This window comes from Bactrocera dorsalis, chromosome 3, assembly GCF_023373825.1.
Source record: "Bactrocera dorsalis isolate Fly_Bdor chromosome 3, ASM2337382v1, whole genome shotgun sequence".
Classification (NCBI taxonomy): domain Eukaryota; kingdom Metazoa; phylum Arthropoda; class Insecta; order Diptera; family Tephritidae; genus Bactrocera; species Bactrocera dorsalis.
The window spans coordinates 44,905,223-44,915,356 of record NC_064305.1 but is presented as its reverse complement, the minus strand read 5'-3'; the positions used below and the strand labels follow the sequence as shown (position 1 = coordinate 44,915,356).

The following is a 10,134-nucleotide window of genomic DNA, read 5'->3' as shown; positions in this document are numbered from 1 at the left end:
ATCGAATATTTCGAATTTATATTTTCATTCCGTTTTACATCAATAACAATAATTATTTATGAATTAATATGTGTAAGTGCTGTTAATAAAAGATCTTTGGAAATTAGCTTATATATACCACAAATTTTATTTCATAAATATTTTTCCAAGTTCACTACATGACCTTCAATTTTCTTATTTATTTCAATTGGAAATCTCAACTTTTAAATTAATCATAGATTTTGTCAATCTTTCAAAAAAAATTCATACCAAATTATTTACAGTTGAATTTTATTTATACATTGCTTTGGTTGCCAATGTCAAAAAATTTAACCGTACGATTCTGTGACGTGAGACAGTCTCAAGTCTCTAAATTTGAGATTTTGAGTTAGAGACAATTTTTGAGACTTGAGATGATTTTGCTATTCTGTAAGTGACAGTCACAAAATCTATTACATTTCATTATTCACAGATGTTTTTACACTTGAATGAAAATAAATATGTCGATAACAAATATTAAATTTCCTATAGCATAGTCAAAAAACATAATTATCAATAAAAATAAAAATATATGTTGATTTTGTTTCATAATATTTACGAAACTTATGTATGTAAAATTAATTTATTTTTCATCTTTTCGTGTTTGAGTTGCTTACAAAATATAAAGAAACGACAATCGATTAATATCTATTATGATCTCTATTCAGTATATTCAAAATAGCAGACAAGAGCTCTTTTTATACTATGTTCAGACCGACACTTAATCACACGATTTTGAATGGATTATCCCACTAATCTTAAAAATTTATCAAGATTTCGCCATACAAAAATGACAGTTCAAAATCACTTCATTGAAATGATTTGAAACTGATCCACGCTAAATCTGTCCGTGCGACTCTGTTTTTGCGCAATCTACTTGTCAGCACTGGAAAAATACTAGTCAGCACTGGAAATCTGTTACATTGTCACAGCTGATTTAGACACTGCAAAGGGAAAAAAATGTAAACAAACAAATTTTTTTTAAAGCAATGAATCTAATTTCACCTGAAAATCGACCAAACAAATGAAAAAATGCATCCATTATTTCTATTATATGGAAAATATTAAAAAAAGACGGCTTTTATTTCAAAATACTATATGACAATCTTTTCTTTTGATAAATATTAAGCGATGTGAATTCTTGAATGACAATAACAGCTGTTTTTTGATCTTTCTAACGGCAGTGAGAACACTGTTGGATTATGAAATGCTTAAGTGTAATCTAATCTTTGAAATTTTCGGTCTGAACATAGTATTAGTTTTGTGACCTGCTAACTACCAGGCCTCAATATTTTGAGACTAACGCTAGAGACTGTTTAGTGAATAGTAACTAGTCTCAAGTTGAGACTTTGCCTCAAAATGTCTCAAATAGAGACTAGAGACTGGTTACAGAATTCCGTTATAAATAGATATACTTAACTTGTTTATCTGCATTAACACGTTGGCTGCCAATGTATCACCGGTGATCACAACAAAAAACTACCCCCAGGTGCCAGTGTATCACCGGTGATCACAGCAAAAAACTACTCCCAGTTGCCAAGCAAAAAAATACATGTTGTGCTTAGAGTTACAACGGGATTTTTTTCAGCGTTTGAAAAACTACGCTACTCCCGTAGCATTTCATTTTACTCTTGCTACCGCTCTCACTTTGTCGGGAGCCACAGCATAGCCTTAGCATAACAATGTAAAAGAAGTGCTCTACTCTGCTCCGAGTTTTGTTAGGTAAAAAACTATAGCTGGAGCGGTAGCAAAAAATTAAATTCTGCGCTATGCTCTGGCGTAGCGGTAGCAAAAAATTGGGAGCGGTAGCACAGCAGAGCTTATGAAAATTTTCATGTGCTACAACTCCCGCATGTGTTTGTTGTTTTTTTTCTTTTCTTTGCTATTTTCTGTCGTAATATTTGAATTAATTGAATAATTCAAACAAAAAAATGTTATGCAAATCATTTTGGCACTTGTTGCGTCAAGTGACTTTATAAATCTAAAATCAAATATTTTAAGAAATATATTAATAAAGTCAATTAGATAATAATTTAATAAATTATATATATTTTTTTATTATGTAAAATATTTAGCATTTTTATATTACCAAAAACATCATCTATTCCAAATGTATTACAATACTCAATTACTATGAATTTTCGAAATTAATTTTAACTACATTACTTTCGCCTTTTTTATATAGATTAGGGTGTTTTTTTTAACTATTAATTTTTTTCAGTCCCATCACGAAATTTCCTTGGAAATACCATACAAAAACTTCCTTGAAATGTTTAGCCCTAAATATTAACATTAAAAACTGGACCAAGGCAGGTAAAAATTGTCCATAGAAAATACACGACAATCCTGATTTTTTATCTTTAAATTCCTACAGATCAGAGGTATTTTAAGGCATCGCTTGACTTTAGACGCATGTTTCTCAGAATTGTTCACTCTACAAAAGTAGCAACAAAGTCGAAACTCACACCGGCGAGGTATTACGGGGCTCTAAACTTGTTTTTTCCAAGAAATTCGCATTCGCTCGAAATGTGAAGAAGAAGTGTGAACAATTCTGAGAAACATGCGTCTAAAGTCAAGCGATGCCTTAAAATACCTCCGATCTGTAGGAATTTAAAGATAAAAAATCAGGATTGTCGTGTATTTTCTATGGACAATTTTTACATGTCTTGGTTCAGTTTTTAATGTTAATATTTAGGGCTAAACATTTCAAGGAAGTTTTTGTATGGTATTTCCAAGGAAATTTCGTGACGGGACTGAAGAAAATTAATAGTTAAAAAAAACACCCTAATGTATATAAAAAAGGCGAAAGGAATGTAGTTAAAATTAATTTCGAAAATTCATAGTAATTGAGTATTGTAATACATTTGGAATTGATGATGTTTTTGGTAATATAAAAATGGTAAATATTTTACATAGTAAAAAAATATATATAATTTATTCAATTATTATCTAATTGACTTTATTAATATATTTCTTAAAATATTTGATTTTAGATTTATAAAGTCACTTGACGCAACAAGTGCCAAAATGATTTGCATAACATTTTTTTGTTTGAATTATTCAATTAATTCAAATATTACGACAGAAAATAGCAAAGAAAAGAAAAAAAAACAACAAACACATGCGGGAGTTGTAGCACATGAAAATTTTCATTAGCTCTGCTGTGCTACCGCTCCCAATTTTTTGCTACCGCTACGCCAGAGCATAGCGCAGAATTTAATTTTTTGCTACCGCTCCAGCTATAGTTTTTTACCCAACAAAACTCGGAGCAGAGTAGAGCACTTCTTTTACATTGTTATGCTAAGGCTATGCTGTGGCTCCCGACAAAGTGAGAGCGGTAGCAAGAGTAAAATGAAATGCTACGGGAGTAGCGTAGTTTTTCAAACGCTGAAAAAAATCCCGTTGTAACTCTAAACACAACATGTATTTTTTTGCTTGGCAACTGGGAGTAGTTTTTTGCTGTGATCACCGGTGATACACTGGCACCTGGGGGTAGTTTTTTGTTGTAATCACCGGTGATACATTGGCAGCCAACGTGTTAAGAATGGTTTCCATTCTTTTTGAAATTAGGTTGGTGTTTCATTTTGATTTTTTCACATACATAACTAAAGATTTTGAAGCGGTATTATTACAGACACCATCCATGCACTAGATAATTGTATTCCCAGAAGTCCTGGACAGAGTTGACCGGGACCCCAAATACAGCAACCATCAACCGAAGATCAATCACCTCATGAACTTGATGTCATGTAATTTTTTGTATAATACCGCAAATCCTCAGAAAAATTAATGGAAAAATTAAAAAAACATGCAAATAGTCAAATATTAAAAAAATACCGCAGCTACTGATTAACCGTTACTTTAGAAATGGGTTTTTTCATGTTGTACCTTTTTAATAAAAATTAGTTGAAAACGATCACTTGTGTGTAACTATTCATCAGAATGGCATCGCGAAATGTGCTCCTCTTAAAAGAAAAAATGGAAATAATAAATTTCCAAGAAAAATATAAAAATTCTGTTCGTGATATTGCAAAGAGGTAACATCTTTGTATTTTTAGTGGTCGACCATTAATTCATTCTTACGGTTTTCTTAAGGTTTAACAATGGAAAAACGCAATCTGCACCAATTATCAAAAATACAGAAGACATCATAGCTAAAAGTCTTCTATTAGACTTATAAGACTCTTTTTTCGAGCCATGACTGACAAAAAGTTGGCTCTAAAATCAGAGAAATGTTTTTTTTTGCATCAATATGGTTGCACAAAAAAAAGCTATTATTTTTTAGAAAAGCGGCCCACCCGAGAGCTTTTAAACACATACAAATTGCCGATTTACTAGTCGATTGGAAATTGAACAAAAAGGCGTGGATGACAACAGAAATTATGTCAGAGTGGTTACAACTTGACACAAAAATTAAATCTCGCAACAGGAATATTATTTTATTTTTAGATATTGCTGTCTCTCATTTCAGAGATATCTGCCCAACAAATATACTTTAGAGTCTACCTCCAGATGCCATATGCCAGCCCTTGGATCAGGGCATAATACAAAATTTCAAAGTCATATATAGAAACTTCATTATAAAAGATATGCTATCAAATATGGACACAGCTAAATCCGCATCAGAATTATCAAAAAAAATATTCTCGATGCTCTGTTTTGTTAAAGCTTTTTGGGACAAAATTGAAGCGTCATACATAGAAAACTGTTTCCGAAAATCTGGATTTATACAAAATTCGAATATCGAACTGTTTGAGCTTGAGAATGATATTCTGTTAGCAACGCTCTTTAATTTAAACGAAATTGCGCAACTTAGTGCCTTTATACTTATGTATTAGAGGATTAATTTAAATATTGATAACGTTGCATACGCAGAAAATCACAGTATTGAAATTGATTATGAAGGCGTTACTACTCGTAGTACTGGGAGGATTTAAGTGATTCTGATGAGGAGGTAGCTGTGGAAGACACGGATCTAATTAATAATAATCATGAAGAATTCAAATCAATTTTTCGCTTGAAAACGTTGCTAAAAGTGATGTTGCATATCAACTACTAACGTCTTTAGAGATTCGTCTTGTGGAAAATGAGAAAAAATGGAAGCAAACCAACCTCAAGCAATCAACAATCCGTAAATTTTTTCAGCAACAAAACTAATTTTAAATTTTGTATATGTACTAATATCTAATACTAATACTAATATCTAATACTTATTTTCATTTAAGTCTATGATTTATGAATCTGAATATCTTGTACACGCAAGAATGATAGAAACAAGATTGCGCAATGACGAGTTCAAATTTTGTTCGTTCTGTGCATCTACGTCACGGTTGACCAACTTACAATCAGCTGATTTTCAGTTGTTTGTTTTTCTTTGCAATAAGAAGCAATTTTGTATTGCAGGCATACAAAATCATGAATATCATCAAAATTTAACGTCAATATAAGTGAATATTAATAAAAGATATCAATATAAGTGAATATTTTATAGTGAACTTTTACCTATATATTCATTTAATTGAATTTTCATTGTATTATTTAAAAAGAGACAATCTTTGCTGTGTTTGTTTCAACCATATACATTTATGTAAATAAAAAGGTTGAATATTTTGTAACCAAGTATCAATTTATTGTTTTATTTAATTTTCTTTTTTTACTAAACATATGTTCAATTATGTTTTTATTTAAGAAACGAATCCTAAAATACATTCTAGCTCTGAAAAATAATTCTTTTATTTTCGAACTACAATTTACAAAATCACGTAAATCTATGTGCTTCTGGACGCAATTTGTACATAATTGGATGTAATTGTACATATATTTTGCGCTTGTGTTAGCTCAGTTGCTGCCTTCAACAGTTTCATCACCGGCTCTATGACACCTGAAGCTACGTCAATTTTTTTTTACCACCATTGCAGAGTGCGCACACCTGGTAGAGGAAATTTGTTTCTCCTCAAAAATTTGTACGCTTTTGGGCTCGTTGAATATAGCGTGATTTGTTTCCATCCCTTAATGTTTCAATCTGTAATGATATGTGTAATGAACTTTAATATATTTTGCAACATACTTTTTAGAATTTCGCCTCTTACCTGGCCGTTGGTAAAAATGCAGCCAAGTTTTTGCTCCAAATTATTTCTATGGAATTCCGCAGTTTTAATGGAAATCTTGGGGCGTTTAATTTCTGCTACTGCTCGTTTTTGCACTTATTCAAAGTGCTAAAAACACTATTCACTATCAGCCTTTGTCTAAAAAGAATAGGAAATACACATTCTTATGTAAGTAAAAGACACTTCATCAATATCAACTAAGGCTAACATTTCTGTTTCCAAACTCCATCCTTTCTGCCGTTTATTAGCCTCTGCAGGAGCAATGGTTACCGTGGGAATAGCGCTGGGTAGCAACTTCGTTGGATTCCGCGAACTTAAACCTGCAAGAGTGTTGGGTTATAAAAGTAAAATTATTGTTATCAAAATGCTATAATTACCCATTTCAAACTGCAAATTTCTTTCGAAAGCTTCTGGCGCGAAGTGAACTTCACAAACGCACGCATTTTCAACGTTTATTTTGTCCGTCCGACGACAAAAATGAATCCATTGTTTTAATGCGGCTTTATCCTTAGGGAAATGAAAAAATATCCAATTCGTAGCACTATTTTTACCATTGTTATTATTACAACCGAACACTGCACAACGCATTTTAAAAATATAGAATTTAACAATTAATACAACACTTGAAAACACAATTCGAATTCACTTTCAATAGCGCGGGCGAATAATAAGTCAACCGCGACGTCAGCAAGAACAGCTGACTGAAAGCAAACATGCGCATTGCGTAATCTCTTTCTCTATCATTCTTGTTATACACGAATATTTTACTTTAATAAATAATCAAAATTTATTACAAAATGTTTTGAAATGTATTAACATATTTATTTCCTTAGTGGAGGAAACATTCTACATATCGTCACCTGAAATGCAAAATAACGTATTGTTACGAATTTACTCTTGCTAGTTTACTTTGTTAGGTTCGTATCTCTGGATTGACAAATAAAATCAACACTGTTTAATTTAATTCAACAACTCTTTATTTCACAACTCGTCTACACTATAGCAGTTTACTCTTAGCACTGATTGATTACGTTGGCGCTGCCACGGCTTATATAGCCACGCACTTCTCGCTGATGCCGACGTGTCCTTCTAGAATATTGCGTCTGGAAATTACCAGAACATACGGCTATACGGCGCCAGACGCAAGCAGACAGTCGCGGCGCCACTCAGCAATTGTTTACCTAGACAAGCAGACAGTGCGGCGCCAGATGTCTATTGTTTCGACGAGCAGACAGCCGTGGCGCCAGATGTTTACAACAAGACAAATGCTATTCCATATACCTACAGCTATTGTTCATAATCAGGGATGCATATAGTAATTCAAATATAACTTAATACTACTTTTGTAACACTGCCCTCCACTAAAGCCTAATCGTCCCGATTAGGCACAAATCCTCTTGAACCAAATGGGGCGAGCCTCTCCAAAGGTACTACTTTCATTTTACATCGTGCTTTTCCATTTCTTTGTATGCGGTATACCACGTCATTAAGTCGTTTCATCACCATATAGGGTCCTTCCCAGGCTGTCTGTAGTTTCGGGGACAAGCCTTTCTTTCGAAGTGGATTGTACAACAGGACCAGATCACCTTCTTCAAAACCTTTTGAATTTGCCGCTTGATCGAACCGGTCCTTCATCTTATTGCTCATCAGATGCGTATGCTGTCTTACCATTAGATGCAATTCATTCATTTCTTCCTTTAAGGCAGAACAATAATCTCCATCATTTCTTACAGCTGTAGGATTCGTTCCAAACTTAAGATCAGCAGGGAGTCGCAGATCAGATCCGAAAATAATCTTTGCCGGCGTGTAACCAGTTGTCTCGTGCTTCGCTGAACGATACGCCAGCAGGAACATCTGGATGCACTTGTCCCAATTCCGTTGATCTTTATCAACGATTTTCCGCAGATGTTCTTCGAGCGTTCGGTTGAATCTCTCCACCATTCCATCTGATTGTGGATGTAACGCTGTTGTGGGTGTCTTATGGATGCCCAATAATGTACAGACTTCTTGGAAAATGGAAGATTCGAAATTTCTGCCTTGATCTGAGTGTAATTCGACGGGCACTCCGAACCTTGTTATCCAATTTTCTACAAACGCTTCGGCTACTGTCTTCGCTTCCTGGTTTGGTAAGGCATATACTTCTGGCCATTTACTGAAATAGTCCATGACAACCAGTAGATATTTGTTTCCGGCCGTACTGGTTGGAAACGGACCTGCAACATCCATTGCGACTCGTTCAAATGGTGATCCCACGTTGTACTGTTGTAGCCTACCGCGACTTTTGGCTTTAGGACCTTTAGCTGCCATGCACTCTACGCAATTACTTATCCATTCTGCTATGGAATCTCGACAACCGATCCAGTAGAACCGTTGTTTAATCTTCTCTATAGTTTTTGTAATCCCAAGGTGCCCTCCACTAGGTCCATTGTGATATTCTTTCAACACTTTCGGGATCATGGGCTTCGGTACTATGATCAGCAGACGAGACTGTTTGCCATCTTCACTTTCCCAGGTACGATGAAGGTATCCATTAACGAGGTTTATGCTGTCCCATTGTGCCCAATATGCTTTTGCCATTGGACTCTCGTTACTTATTTGTTCCTTTGGTGGTCGTACCCCATTTTCTTTGGCTATTATCAGCTTTGCAAGATCAGGGTCCTCCAGCTGATTGATTCTGATGCGCTGAGGAGTCCAATCATCTTCAGGTTCTATATTCAGTAATCGCACGTCGATTATACCTTCTTTTCCTTCTGATTTGGAGCAATGTTTACATTCCAGTGGACAAGGGCGACGTGATAATGCATCCGCATTTTTGTGGTGAATCCCCTTTCGATGTTCCGTTTGTTGTTTCCGTTTTGATGGGTTTACCTTTATATTGCAATTTCGGGCAAAGTGACCCGCTTTTCCACAGTTGAAACATCTTCCTGTTGTATTTACTCGCTGTGCAGCAATTGTCTTCAGAGTCTTCAATATTTCTTCCATCAGCGCCCGATGTTCCATTTCAACCCTTTGTACTTTGTGTGCTGGTTTACTTAGTAGGGAAGCTGTTTCCTGTGTGAGGGCGTGCGAAACCGTTTCAGCAAACGTTCTTTTTGGCAATGCATATGTGGCGCGTTTGGTGTCCACATCACGAATTCCATTTATGAAACATTGGATTTTTACCCTCTCAATGTAATCCACAGGTGCATCCGCATTTGCCAAATGAGCCAGTCGTTCTATTTCAGTTGCGAACTCTTGCAATGACTCGTTCATCTTCTGACCCCTATTTTGCAGTTCGATCTGGTATATTTGTTTCCGGTGCTCACTACCATATCGTCTTTCTATCGCACTCATCAATGCCTCATAGTTGTCCCGTTCACAGTCTGGAATAGTCTGAAGGATTTCTGCCGCAGGTCCTTTCAATGATACAAACAAGGACGCCACTTTGTCCACTGCATTCCAGTTATTGGCCACTGCTGTCTTTTCAAACTGAAGTTTGAAAATTTGAAATGGAATACTTCCATCGAATGTGGGTGCCTTCAGTCTTATATTATTTGTTGATGGTGCAGGGCCATGCAGTTGCAGTTCTCGCATACGATTACTCAGTTGAAGAAATTCTGATCTTAAATTTTCTTCGTCATTTTTTATTGTGCTTAATTCGTCTTCAAATTTTGAAAATTTCTCTTGCACTTGTGTATTATTTTCTGTAATCTGTTGTACCAAACGCTTTTCTAACTGCGTATTATTTTCAGTCATTTGTTGTGTAAGGCGAGACTCTAACTGTGATGTATTTTCAACTATTTGCGTTATTTGCTGTGCCAGACGATTTTCTGTTTGCACTACATTCTCGGCTATTTGCTGTGCCAGACGATTTTCTGTTTGCACTGCCTTTTCTGCATTTTCAGCTATTTGCTGTGGCAGACGATTTCCTGTTTGCACTGCATTTTCTGTATTTTCAGCTATTTTCTGTATAGCCACTAACAGCATGTTCATGTCCACACTCGATGATGTTCGTTGTTCTTCTACTTTT

The 10,134-nt window shown here is 35.0% G+C and overlaps 2 long non-coding RNA genes across 2 annotated transcripts; one reads left to right on the top strand and one right to left on the bottom strand.

Moving 5' to 3' along the window:
• Nucleotides 1-2,878: 2,878 nt before the first annotated feature.
• On the top strand, nucleotides 2,879-5,237 carry LOC105226013 (uncharacterized). Its single transcript, XR_852580.4, has 2 exons — nucleotides 2,879-4,055; nucleotides 4,114-5,237. It is a non-coding gene; the product is annotated as an uncharacterized LOC105226013 (long non-coding RNA).
• A 65-nt stretch (nucleotides 5,238-5,302) lies between these two features.
• LOC115066294 (uncharacterized) lies at nucleotides 5,303-7,609 on the bottom strand. Its single transcript, XR_007422181.1, has 3 exons — nucleotides 6,334-7,609; nucleotides 6,108-6,263; nucleotides 5,303-6,040 (listed from the first exon to the last, which is right to left on the bottom strand). It is a non-coding gene; the product is annotated as an uncharacterized LOC115066294 (long non-coding RNA).
• Nucleotides 7,610-10,134: the final 2,525 nt, after the last annotated feature.